General features: G+C 40.3%; 1 long non-coding RNA gene across 2 annotated transcripts in view; it reads left to right on the top strand.

The window, feature by feature from the left end:
- The window catches only part of LOC118154488 (uncharacterized), a 73798-nt gene extending 67746 nt beyond the window's left edge, over positions 1 to 6052 (top strand). For both annotated transcript variants that reach the window (XR_004744429.3, XR_004744430.3), the window contains exon 6: positions 5435 to 6052. This is a non-coding gene — a long non-coding RNA (uncharacterized LOC118154488). The remainder of the gene's footprint in view (positions 1 to 5434) is intronic.
- Positions 6053 to 13649: the final 7597 nt, after the last annotated feature.

The following is a 13649-nucleotide window of genomic DNA, read 5'->3' as shown; positions in this document are numbered from 1 at the left end:
GGCCCTTAATACAGGGTGCTTACATCTCCCTCTGCTGCCTATGCAAGCTTCACCATTTTGAAATTTCAAAAAATTGGACCTACCCTATAATTTGAAGGAAAATAATCGTCTGATTCACAAATTATTAAATTAGTTGGGTATAAATGAGAAGTCAACATTGATGAAGATAGCTATCTTTAGTCTCACATTCCTAATTGCAGCTCAGGATATTCCCTATGGAATGAATGGATGAATAAAATATCCCTCCCAGAAGAGCTCTAAGGGTTCTAAAAAGATGCACAGATTTCCATAGAGATTTCTCTATCTGCCTCATTCTGAAGCCAGCATTGTTCTAGTAATAAGAACCAGATGGTTTATCAATGTAAAATTCAGGCCAGTATGTAACTTCATGTAACCGTAGTCCTGCTGTCTGTCCCCTTTCCTTGGTCCATATGGTTGACTCTAAAATATACTTGACCACGACACAAAAACATAGATTGATCACATGGGTGGCCACAGTGATGAAGTATTCCAGGCTTTCCATCCCATCCATGACAAAAGACTTACTGACCAGTCATCTGCCTCTAATTCAGCTTTGTAATTATTTCCACTTAACTATTAACTATTTTCGCTTAACACATTCTGAACAATTTTTACATCATTTACGGTCGAGACTATGCTTATATGAAATAAGATTAAATGGCAAAAACATACAGAAATTCAGACAAAGCAGGAATTTGTTCTCTGGGATAAGCTACTTGGTTGTTTCCTGAAATTGAACAGTCCATTTTTTAAAATTAGTTTCTATTTTCACAAACTGATTTTATCACTTCAACCCAGCCGGGTGCACCAATGTTTGCCAAGATGAAAGCTTTTTCGCAGTGCTAATGTCCTCAGACCACACATTTGAATTCCTCATGCTGTCATACCTTCATAAGATTTTTAAAATAAGAAAGGTAAAAAATAAGAATGCATAGGCATCTCCCCCAAAGCTTTCTGGACCCCCATGTAAGCAACTTGCCACTATTTGTAGAACACTCCTCAGAGGATGCTGGGAGCCAGCTGTTGATGTGCAGTTTTTCTAGAGACTGAGAGTATGGGCCGCATCATATTAATCTGGGCAATGACTCTTTTGAGCAAGTCCCAGATAAAGTTAGTGATTTACAAAAGCTTTTATCAGTTGCTTGTTGGCTTTTACAGAGTGGAACACTACATGACCCATGTGATTTGTTTTCATTTACAAAGGTGCAGAGGCTTTGAATTTAAAAATGGAACGTTTTCTTCTCATGCCAAATGTAAACAATTTAACATCCATTTCCTATCCAGCTATTTTACCAGTTCAAAAGAGTTTATAGGAATCTTATCTGTATTATATTTCCTGCTGATTGGCAGTGCCTCCTGCTTCAGCTGGGAAGCCAAAAATGTGCTGGCTTGGATTTGAACAGGAAAGGCATAACAAAGAAAACTGGGAAATAAATGTAATGAGTGGTTACGGGGTGCTGAAAACTATACTTATCGTTTCTTATTCTTGTGGAGTTGTTGCTGCCATGTTGATTTATGCCTGAGAAGTCTCTTATGGAAACACACAACAAAAGCTTCAGATTATTTTGTCAACAAGAAAACACAGTTTACCGTATCTTCAAAGTCCCCATCTAGTCCTGATTTGAGCGGTTCTGTATTCCTTGCTGCTGAGATCTCCCTGAGCCCTGGAGGAGGTTTGCATTGGATGCAGTAAATCTCCATAAAAAATAAAGGCCCCCAGAATGTCACAGAACTTGTTTTCAAGGCCAGTGAAATAATATGATAGGGACCATGAGGAGTCCAGAGAACAAAAAGTATTGTGGCTATTCCAGGCCGACTTGGACTCAGTTTACTGGTCCCCTGAGACCCATTTTTTTCCTTCCAGAATGTGAAAGACATTTATTTGGCCTATTGTTTGAAGGTCTTCCATCTCTTTCTCACATTCAAAGCTTGGATGACTGGAAAGGAGAGGAGGAAAAGAACAAAAACAGCTGTCTAGACATTTCCTAGTGGAATATGTTTATAAACCATTTTCCTTGCCTTGTCTTAACAATACATTAGGAACTGGGATAAAATGTTAAATAGTAAACTTGTGTTCTATTGTAAAGAGGTCCAGCAATAGTTATGGTTTTCTTGCAAAAATCAATTATTAATTTTTGCTTTGAGGTCAATTGACCCAACAATTTCTATGAAAGTCCCTTCAGCTGCCATTTCCAGAAATGTTCTCACTTGCCCTCAGCTTCCCCACCCCTACCCTATACCCCACCTGAATTTCCACTTCAATCTCAAGCCTCAGTTTAAGTGGGCTTACCAAGTATGTGGGGAGTACATTATTTTTTCGATATATACCCTGAGGTTCCTGTCAGTCAACCTCATATCTGCCACTATCATCTAATTGTTGGATCCTTGTATTAAACATAAGGCACAGTTTAAGGTAAACTTTAACACTGACTAAAGAGGGATAATATGTGGACATGCTTTCTAAGGTCTCTGGGCAAGATACGGTTGTACTAAAAACAATACTACAGGCATCGCAGCTTCCAGTCCTTGGGTAAGCCATGTAACCTCTCTAAGTCTCCATTTACTCATCAATAAATTAAGGGCATGGAGCCTTATAACCTAAAAAGTCACTTATTCTTAAAAAAAGAAATTTTTTTTAAGTTTTTGGGCAGATCATTTTGTTTCCCAGAGCTGAATACTTCCCTGAAAGTTTACTTCTAGGCATTAGATGCCCTTGCTATGAGGAGCACAAAGTGTTCTACTAGAATACACACATCCTGATCTTAACATAAATACCTTCCATTTGTTGAATGCTGTTGGTTCACCATGTGTTGACCCACTGGCTAACTTTTCACCAGCACACCAGTGCTGTGGGTAACAGCGTCAGCTGCTGTATGTGGCAGTGTAACACTCTGAAGAGCAAATGGGATGGTGCATATGATGGGAAAATATATGGTAAACTAAAAGTCACCATTCAGAAACTGTAATTGACATTACACAGAACTTTCCCACCCTGCTGTTCTTTATTGCATGTCTTTTCTTTCTTCTGTCTTACAAAGAAGTATACTGATTTCCTGTCCCTGTATTTACATTTGCTTTCCATTTGAAAGGTCATCAGTTATATGACAATGATAACAAGATATTTCATTAAAAAATAATCTCCAAATATTGGGCACCTTAATAAGAGATGGAATATTCTTATTAAGTTTATCTGGTGACCTGCCGTTAAAACTGAAGGAAGAGGCATACGATTTGTTAGCCTCACAAAACCCAGCCTCAGATAAAACACCAGAGATAAGACTATTTTTAAGGAAGCTCAAGTTTATTTAAATGATACACCTAATTTGTACATTTTTCTTCTTGCCAATACACTATCCTAGAGTAGTAATATCTGGCTCAAACTAAATGTTCCAAAAAAAAATGTGTTAAAGCATTGACTGGGTGGATGAACAAATGGCCTTCCCATTATATATACTGCACTGAGAGCTGACTAATGGATGGTAGTTATTATGTAGCCTACTTCACCAGGATGGAGAAGTAATATCAACGGGTCTTGAACACTTTCTTTACCTGTTTGTTTTCCTCCCAAAGGGAAAATTATTAGGCTTATTAGGTACCCACATTATTTAGGCTTCTTTGAGATTTGAAACTACACAGAGTTCTATTCTAGAATACCAGCCCTTTAGACAGGTGGTCCTGATGCTTCATTCTCAATCTAATGGAGAGACTGGTAGGGACACCTATTAGGTTAATTTATGCTGGGGCACTAGGAGGACCTGTCCCCTGATATAAATGAAGAGCTAATTACTCAGTTTTCCTCCGTATATGGAAGGGAGTGGGGCCCACATAACCTCCAGGTTCCCTCATGACGTTAACAACTTACAGTTCTATGAAAGCAGCACCTCTGCTCACAGAGTGGTCTCTATTCACATACAATAAATAAAAATGATAGCGTTGATCAATAGTTATCTTTGAGTAGTGGGATTACTGGTGATTTTTAACTTATCTAACCTTTCCTTTATCAGAAATTTTTTACAATGAACATAAATGATTTTATAATTAAATAAAATTCTTTTCACTTTGAGGGAAAACATACATAAATCTAGGAAGAAAAATAAAAGGCAACAACAACAAAATATTAATTTCTGGCTCTTGGCCCAGAGTCATGTTTTTCAGACTTTAACCTTCAGTTGGTGGGTCCCACCCTGGAGATTCTGACTCAGTAACTGGGAATGGGAATGAGAATTTCCACGTTTCACAAGTCTCGGGATGACACTTTGAAGAACTTGACTATAGAAGTGACCCATCATGTGGATATGGTTTTTAGCTTATATTTATGACTGAATCAGTCCTACCTCAAATTATTTTTTGTCTGTAACTATCACAGTTTGAAGAGAAAATTCCTGCATCCATATCCATGTAACTTAAGAGTCTCAACATAATACTTAATGTGTTGTTTTGAATTCCCTCAAATAGAAGCATCTGGGGCTAAAGAATTGTCATAAGGCTCAGTTCTACTAGAAAAGTGTGTTTGCACCCCAGATGAGACTTGAACCCAGAATGTTTAGTTCAGCATCCCAGATTAATCTATTTGGGCCTTTGGACCCCAGGACCCTCCAAAACCATGCACTGAGAAAACACAGACTGCTATCTAAAATCAGGGCAAATCAGTGGGGCCGTGGCTTGGAACTGCGTTTCCTGTCGAAGCTCTGGCAACTAGCACATGCTCTCAGTAACAAAATCATGGGTCATCCCTAGGCAGCAGATCAGCTGGTCAGTGAACTGAACTTTGTTTCATCACCAGGTTTCATTTGAAATGTCAAGGAAGAAAAACTCACAGAAAAAGAGACAGGCAGAGCAAGGAGAAAGAGAGAAATGGTTTCTAAGAGCTCTCAGTATTAACTTACTGAGGGGTGCATCCTATGTAAATTATCTACTTTATAATTTTTTAAAAATGACTGAAAATAAGCACTGGGTTAATTATGATTGTGCTGCTTTGATCACATCACTGAGGTCTAAATGACAGAAAAAAAAAAGGAAAGCGGATCTTCCAATCACAGAGTGCTTTCAGTGTACAAGTCTTCCCTACAGAAGCAGCCATAATGGTAGTATTTATGGTGCTTACTCGGTGCCTTCTGTTAGTTGATTAGTCATCCCACTAATGATTACTTTAAACAGGAAACCCAAAAGCACCAATCTTTGAATGGTTTCAGGGTCAGTGTCACTTTGGCAACAATGTTCTTTGATATTTTGCTCTAGATTTGGAGCTAAAGAATCTTCTCACATATCTCAAATGTATGTGTGCATTCATTACCTCCTGAGCATGCTATGTGTGATATGTAAGGATGTGTTTGCAAGAACATGTGCCTGAAGTAGGGGGAGACAGTGCACTTGATTTATTCAGGGGGTCAATTTTCTTCCTTTTTCCTTTCAGTGGTTCTCTGCCTGCATACTATTTCAGAAGGGGAAAAGGAGGGATGAAGAAAGAGAGAAAAGAAGAGGAATGGAAAATGAACAAGGCTTTGGGAACCCCAGCTTTCCTCTGCCTTATCTGTTCTTTCGTCTCTTTCCCGCAATTCTACAATTCTGAGGCTGACAAACCCTTCCCCCCATACCTCTCACATCCATCTCCCAACCCTGTGCGTGATGAAGTCTCATACCTCTGGCTATACCCCCCAGCATTCTAGCTAGCATCAGAAATTCTAAAAAACTTTCTATTCTCATCATTAAAATTGAACCAAGAGGCTAGTTAAAGAAAACACAAAAGGCTGTAAGGAATTTCCAACACTGTCCAATTCTTTACACCCACATATGATGAGTTCACAGATCCTTTTCTTCCTCCTAAGCTGCTGAGATCTATTTAAATATATGCAGAAGAATGCCAGCAGCCCTCCTTCAAACTGAATTCAAAACTGCCCATTACACGGCACCCCATTATGCATTCCATTCTTTGCAGGGTTTTATTTTGAGGATGTACATTGCTGGGTAAAGAGAGGCCTTTAGGGTACAGTATATTTCAAAACACAATTAAAATAAACTCTTCAAGTGGAAACGTAAAATGCATTTGTATTCTATTAAAGCCTTTGGCTTATCAACTGCAGAGTGCTCCTTTACAAGGTCATTAGTAACCAGCCTCACACAGTGGCCAACAGGCATCAGCTGCACAAAAACAGACAGGGGCCCCGAACACCACAATCACTTCCTGTACCTGTTCTTGTTTGCTTGCTGAGCCCTCGAAATTGGGAGTTGCTGAAATACATAAAAGCGTAACAGCTTGAGTCAATATTTGCCGACCTAAGCGAGTGATTTTGTTTAGCGAGGTGACTGAACCCGTTGAATAAATACATCTCCTTGGAGGTAGTAGGACAACCAAAGGCAGGCACTGGTGGGGAGGGCTAAGGGCAGAACTAGAACTGCCCTTGGTGTGGAACTGGATGGAGGGGGCACTGAATCTTCTGAGGGTCCAGCTCTGGTTCTTTCTCTGCAATTCTCTACATATAGTTGCACTCTCACTTCTAGACTAAAGGTTTGCATTGCCATCACTTGGGAGGCTTGATCAGAAGCTGATGGCTGGGCCCAGAGCTCTGATTCAGTAAATAGGGGGTGGGCCTCAGAATTTGCATTTTGGTAAGTTCCTAGGTGATGCCGATGCTGCTGGTTTGAGGATCACACTTTGCGAGCCACTGGTCTAGACTAGCTCTGTCCAATACAAACATAATGTGAGCCACATGTGATTTGAAATGTTGTAGTAGCCATGAGAAAAGCATAAAGAAACTAAAGAACTTAAGTTTAGCAACCTATCCAATGTAATTTTATAATGAAATCAATATGAAAATTGGGATATTTTAGATTCTATTTTTTTTTTGGTTCTAAGTATTCTAATTCCAATGTATATTTTACTTTAACAGCACATCTCAATTCGGATCAACCACATTTCAAGAGCTCAATAGCCATCTGTGGCTAGTGGCTACTGTATTGCATGGTGTAGTTCAAGATCATTCTCTGAGCATTCCAGGAACCAGAAATTCTCAGCCCTAAAACATGGACCTGCTCCCAGGGCTGGAGTGTCCCACAGTACATACCAGGCTGTGGGAGTGAGTGCGCATCCCCAGGCTCAAGGGTTGCCCTGATGGTGGGTGCCAGTTGAGACGGTGAGGGGCTTTGGAATGAACTTGGACAAAAGGGCTGGAGTGTCCATACACATGAAGATGTGGCCCATTGAGGTGTAAAACAGAGTCTGGGTGGGGAGAAAAGTGGGGCAAGCTGAGCTTTGTGTTTCTGTGTTTGGGGTGGAGGAGGGAGAGATAGATGATAGATAGATAGATAGATAGATAGATAGATAGATAGATAGATGATAGATAGATAGATAGATAGATAGATAGATAGATAGATAGATAGATGATAGATAGATGATAGATACGGAAGGAGAGAGAGAGACGGAGAGAGAAATAAGGAGAGAGAGAGAGAGAGAGACAGATGAGGTGATTCCATTCACTCCATTCCAAGGCTCCTTCAGCTACAGAACAATCCATTCCGCATAACACACCCTTAATGGATTTTGCAGAAAGTCAGCCTTACTGATGCATTTGCCACGTCTCACCTGTTTTCAGGGCACTTAGCTTTTTGGGTTTGGAGCCATTCGAAGTCATTGCTCATAAAAGGAGATACTTCGATATGCTGCAGGGCTCTCCTTCCAGACTTTTTTTCTTTCTTCTACAATTGGCTTGGGGTCTCACTTGAAGGAATGATTATAAAGAGAATGATTACTTTTATGCTGGCTGCAGTGAGAAGAGGATTTGGTGAGGAGGGAGTTATACATGAAAATCAATACCAGCATTGAAAAGCATTCTCTTTTGCCTGTATAAGTGCTACCCACAGGGTCAATAGCTGGAATTAACCTGGATCCTTTCATTATTATTGTTATTTTTAATAAAGCTGCTTTATGATAGACTCTGATGTGAGCTCCCAGGCTGCAGCTGCACCGCTATAAAGGGAGATAAAAAATAGTTTTATTTAAGAGTTATTTTTTGTCCTGGTGGGTACTACTCTTCACCTCCTTCACCCTCTCACTCTCTAGGGGCTCAGAAAGGGGAGAGCAAAACTCAGCTTTTTATAAACATAAGCTGATACCAACATAAAAAATAATGTGCTCATTGCTCTGATTTTATACATTGTATAATTTGTAATGCATGATAATAGAAATTAGTTTTTGTAGGTATGGCTGTACTAAATGCTGATTACATGCCAGACCCTATCTTTGGTACTTTACTTACCTCATTTAATTCTTTAGGCATTCCTGTATGATGAATCAGTGGAGATCCAGTATAGATAAATGTGTCAGGGAAGGTAATGGGTGGTTGAGAGGCTATGCACTACCAGTCTTTTTGACTCCCAGACCTGTGCTGTTTGCTGGATCAGAAAAATTGACTTGATGGATGCTTCTTCTTTGCTAAAACAGTTGTGGAAAGCCCTAGACATCTGCCCATGTACCTTATTTAGGCAAACTTCTGCCATTCCTTCTGTTAAGATCTACAAAGATGGAGCAGTAAAAAATTATTTTCACAATAGCCCTAGATTGTCTTTGAATCCTCTTATTTTCTCACACCTCACAACCAATTCTTCAGGAAATCCTGTTAGCTCTACCTTTAAAATACATCCAGACTCTGACAACTTATGCTACCCCTACTGGTTGTCACTTCCCCTTTTATCCCTGTATAGACTGCACTTCATGTAGAAGCCAGAGTGAAACATTATTAAGTTATGACATAACCAGTTCCATATTCAAAATCTTCCAGTGTTTCCTGTCTCATTCAGAGTAAAAGCCAAATTCTTTGCAATGGCCTGTAAGCCCCTACACATTCTTCCCTGAACACACATACGCATATGCATACACACACATACACAAACACACTCAACACACATACACAACACACATATACACACTACACACATGCACATGTACACACATTTATACACACTCAACACATACATATATTCAACACACATATACCACACACTCTCTACACACATGTGTAGAGAACATGCATACATGTTCATATGTACATACACATACTCAGAAAATATATACACTCAGCACATACACTCAACACATAGACCCACATTCAACACATACTCAACAGACATGCACACACAAGAATATATACTTATGGTTTGCATTTGTGTTCCCGCCCAAATTTCATGTCAAATTGTAATCCCCAGTGTTGGAGCAGGGGCCCGGTGGGTGGTGATTGGATCATGAGGGTGGTTTCTAATGGGTTAGCAGCATCCTCCCCGTGCTGTGTTGTGATAGAGTTCTCCCAAGATCTGCTTGCTTTAAAAGTGTATAGCACTCCTCCCTTTGCTCTCTTCTTCCCACCAGCCATGTAAAACGTGCTTGCTTCCCCTTCACCTACCTCGATTGTCAGTTTCCTGAGTTCTTCCCAGAAGCTTTTACTCCGTAAAGATGCCTGTGCAGCCTGCAGAACTGTGAGCTAACTACACCTCTTTTAAGTGTAAATTACCCAGTGTTGGGTATGTCTTTATAGCAATGTGAGAATGGACCAATACCCACACTCCTATTTCACCTTCTCTAACTTGCCCCCACCCACACCTCTCCAGCCACATTGTCTCATTGCAGCTCTTCATTCTCACTAAACATCCTCCTGCCTCTGAGCCTTCGCACTAGGTATTCCCTCTGCCTATAACACTTTTCCCCCATTTAATAAAATAGTTTATTCTCTCACTTCCATCTGATGTGTATCCAAATGTTTTCTTATGAGAGATAATTCTGCCCTGACTAACATAAAAAATAGCAACCCCTCATTTATTATCATCCTCACTGTGCCACTTTTCTTTCTGGCACACTTTCTACTACCCAACCTGTTAAATATTTATTTATTTGCTGTTTCACCTGCACCCCACCCTCTTCATCAAAATATAGGCTTCAAAAAGGCTTGTTTGATTTGCTGCCAAAACAGTTCCTGGAACTGGTAGTGTCAGCAATAATATTTGTGGAATAGATGACTGATAACCATTTGAATGCCACCAGATATGAGAAGAGGGGAAATAAAATACATCTTAGGACAATAATTGGGTGCCCAGATGTAGAGAGCTTCCCTACTGGGAGCCAGTCCTGACAGAATTCCTCAAATGCCAACCCTGGAGGAGTTTCAGCACAACTTCTGAGCTAGGGGTCAACACTTATTCAGTCTGATGCCACTTATAAGTGTCTTTGTCCATGACATTTATGGCATTGAATAAAGTGAGAGCACTGCAGTTCACCATGTTGCTTCCTGTGATCCTCTGTGCTGCTCAGAACTCTGAGGATGACAGGCTGGCATCTATGTGAGACCTTGGGTGGTCACTCAGCAGGCTGCCTCTAAAGCCTCCATTCCTTCTTCTTGGCTTCACTGTTGCATATGTCTGAATCTTTTAGGGGAAAAGATAGAAAGAACAATTGGCAACTTGTAGGTGTTACCAAATCTTTGTGCCAGGTGATTCCCTCAAGGTAACTTTCTACACATTAAGCTATGTGGGCTCATGGGTTGAGCATTGAAGCATAAAGCAGACTTGGAGAAAGCTGGTCTGCTGCTCAGGGAATAACCTAACCAGAGCTCAACATATAATTCAGCTCCTTCAGCTCTTCTAGCTGCTATGAATGCAGCAGTCCTAGGGATGATAATTTAGGAGAGCCTCAAACTCTCAGAACAGAACAGCATGCTGACCAATTTAAATTCACACTTGCCAGCTGGCAAACTGGATCAAGTGCTTACCTGCATACACATAATCCGAGGCAATGTGGCAATTCCCATCTGTCTTTTTACTCTTGTCTGGCTTTAAGGATCTTGCCATACATGGCTGGGATGTCTCTATTAGGTCAGTGAACCAGTGATTTTAAATCTCCATGTCATCATGTTTCGTGCAGATACAGGTACAGTCCCACTATAGGTATGTGTGCCTCATGAGCTGGAAACAAGAGCCTGCATCAGGAAAGACTGGGAAGAAGGCTCCAGCCTCCCAGCAATATTTGAGAGTGTCTTCAGCTGCCTTTGCAGGAGAATAGTTCACAAGGGTAATATATTCTAGGAGTCTGCTGGAATGCTCAACTGACAAGAGCCCTATTGAGATGCTGCTCATTCCCCTGGGAGCTTTTCTGTTTACACGTACCTTTGCTCATCTTTCAGCTAAATTGGAAAGCTGAATGGAAACTTCAGTGTTTGAGAACACAGAATGGATTTTGATGCTTAAAAGGACTTTTATGCAGAAAAACCTAGAGTTAACACATCTCACATGTACGCTAGTTTTAAAATCCCAGAATTTGGGAGTTGGTTAGAACTCTAGGAATTCTTTTCTCTGCAGTCCAGTATGGTAAGTGCTAGCCATGTGGGTCTATTTATGTTAAAATTTAAAATAATTTAAATCAAGCAATATAAAAAATTCCGTTTTCTTGTCATACTAGCTAGTCCCAAGCCACATATGGCTCATGGCTGTTGTATTGGGCAGCACAAATCAGAACACTTCCAACATCTCTGAAAGCTCCATTGAACAGCACTGGCTAACTGGAGAGACTGCTCCCCTCATTCTGTAGAAAAGAAAACAGAGGCTCATAAAAGTCAAGGTCAGGTGTCTTGCCCTGTTGTCTTAGAGATAGTATCTTGGCTACAATTAGAAAAGATCCAGGTTGTCTTTCTTTGTCCTTTCATACTACCAGTCTGTCTCTCATCTCTGATGATAGTGTCAAATGTCATTCTAACACAGCACAGATACAAATGAAGGTGACACATTTAACCAATATGAGTTCAAATATGAGAAGTTACAAAATTAAATGGAGTCAGAAAATTCTGTCGTCTGCATGAAATTCTCCAAGACTAACATGAAGAGGGGAGAGTTTTTCCCAGTAGTACTTTGCTTAAGCCTTCAGCTCACAAGGCTGCCTCAGTTAGTATTACTACTAAGTCACTTAGTAGGTACTCAGTTACTACTAAGGGCTTGCATTCCTTATTTGCCTAATGAATGCATTTTATCATACTTTTTTGTTTCATATAACAAGTATAATTTGGGATTTTAATTACCTAAGTAACCCCAGAAAAGCTTGCTTTACACCATACAGCGCACTTTTAGTAACATTTGGGCCCTTGCAACCAATAGGAAATAATGATTGCCATTAACTTGTATATGAAAGAAACTATTTTCAATTACCATGTGATTAAAAATTTGCACTACAGCCTAAGGTATGAGAGTCGAGCAGGCCATAGTTCTATGGTTAAGGACTCTCCACATAAAGAAAGCTAAAAAATTCTTCTGAAGCCCAGAACATGTCACAGGATTCATATAGGAATTGCTCTCTAGTCATTTACTCAACTTCCCTAGGCACTGTAAGAATCTCACATTTAGGTCAAAGGACTCCAAGCAAATACGTTTTTCAGGGTTGATATGGACCTGAGAAAACTTCTACAATTCCTGAAGGTCAGAGACAATATCTTTACTCATTTGTATTCCCATTACTCAACACCATACCTGGAACATAGCACATGTTTGGCCAATGTCAAGGGAGGAAGGGATGAAGGGAGGGAGGAGGGGAGGAAGGGAGGGAAGAAGAGAGGAATGAGGAAAGGAGGGAAAGAAAGGAAGGAGGGAAGGGAAGGGGGAAAGTGATGTTTTTAAGGGGTCATCTAGCCTTCCAAGTGGACGAGGGACGTATATCATGGAGAATTTTAATTGCCCAAATTTGTTCCCTTTCTCCATATGGCTAAAGGCAATCGCACTCCTGAGGCAGACAGCTTTTGTTGTTGCTTGCTGAACAGCCATCATAATAAGAAAATGTATCTCTTCCTCTCACCACCACCCTTCAGGCCTGTGCTTCAGTTGGAACTGAGCCTAGTTGACCACAGACCCAAGTCTGACTGAAGAGATCAGTTGAAGTGTGAGCACAACTAATTAGAATGATCTCCAGCGACATCATGAAGAAGGAACTCCCTACTGGTGTTGCTAGGGTCGGGGAAAGGCATCCTAGAATTGTTAGTGCCCATCTTTGGCCCCTCACTGGCCAACTCAGAAGTAAAAGGCAGAGAAATGATGCCTCATATCATAGTTTGAACATTTAGATGCAGCCTGGAATATTTCGTTACCTGAACTAATAAATTTTATCACCAATATCTACCAACATCCCTGTTTTAAAGCCATTTTAATTTGGTTTCTGTTACTTAGAACAGAAAAAGTAATGATTAGTATAAACACAAATACAAAAATTGCTTTTGAAAGATTACCACCAGAAACCTTGCAGCTATTAACTGAGAGTAGTGGTGTTCGTAGACTAGAAAATGCTTTGTCAAACACAGTTCTTCTCAGATTTCCAGGCTCCTCTGGCCTTCCTTCCTAATCTGGATCTCTCTCCAGGTAGGTGTTCTCTGATCTCCACACACTCTCTTCTCTGCTTTAAGCCTCTCCCTAGCTCATCAATCATCCATGTATAAAGCCAAGAGCTAGCCTTCTACATTTACCCTTTCCCAGCCTTTAATTTTCTAAACCCATCTCATGTGTCAGCTCATCCCAGGAGAGAGCAATGGGAAACAGAGATTTATATGGCACCATGTACTTTATATTTAATAACTGATCTGTCACGGCATTTATCTGCATAAAAAGGTGGGTAA

The sequence above is a fragment of the Callithrix jacchus genome, chromosome 1 (assembly GCF_049354715.1).
Source record: "Callithrix jacchus isolate 240 chromosome 1, calJac240_pri, whole genome shotgun sequence".
NCBI classification, from domain to species: Eukaryota; Metazoa; Chordata; class Mammalia; order Primates; family Cebidae; genus Callithrix; species Callithrix jacchus.
Note: the sequence above shows the minus strand (reverse complement) of the source record. Positions and strands in the feature narration are given on the sequence as shown.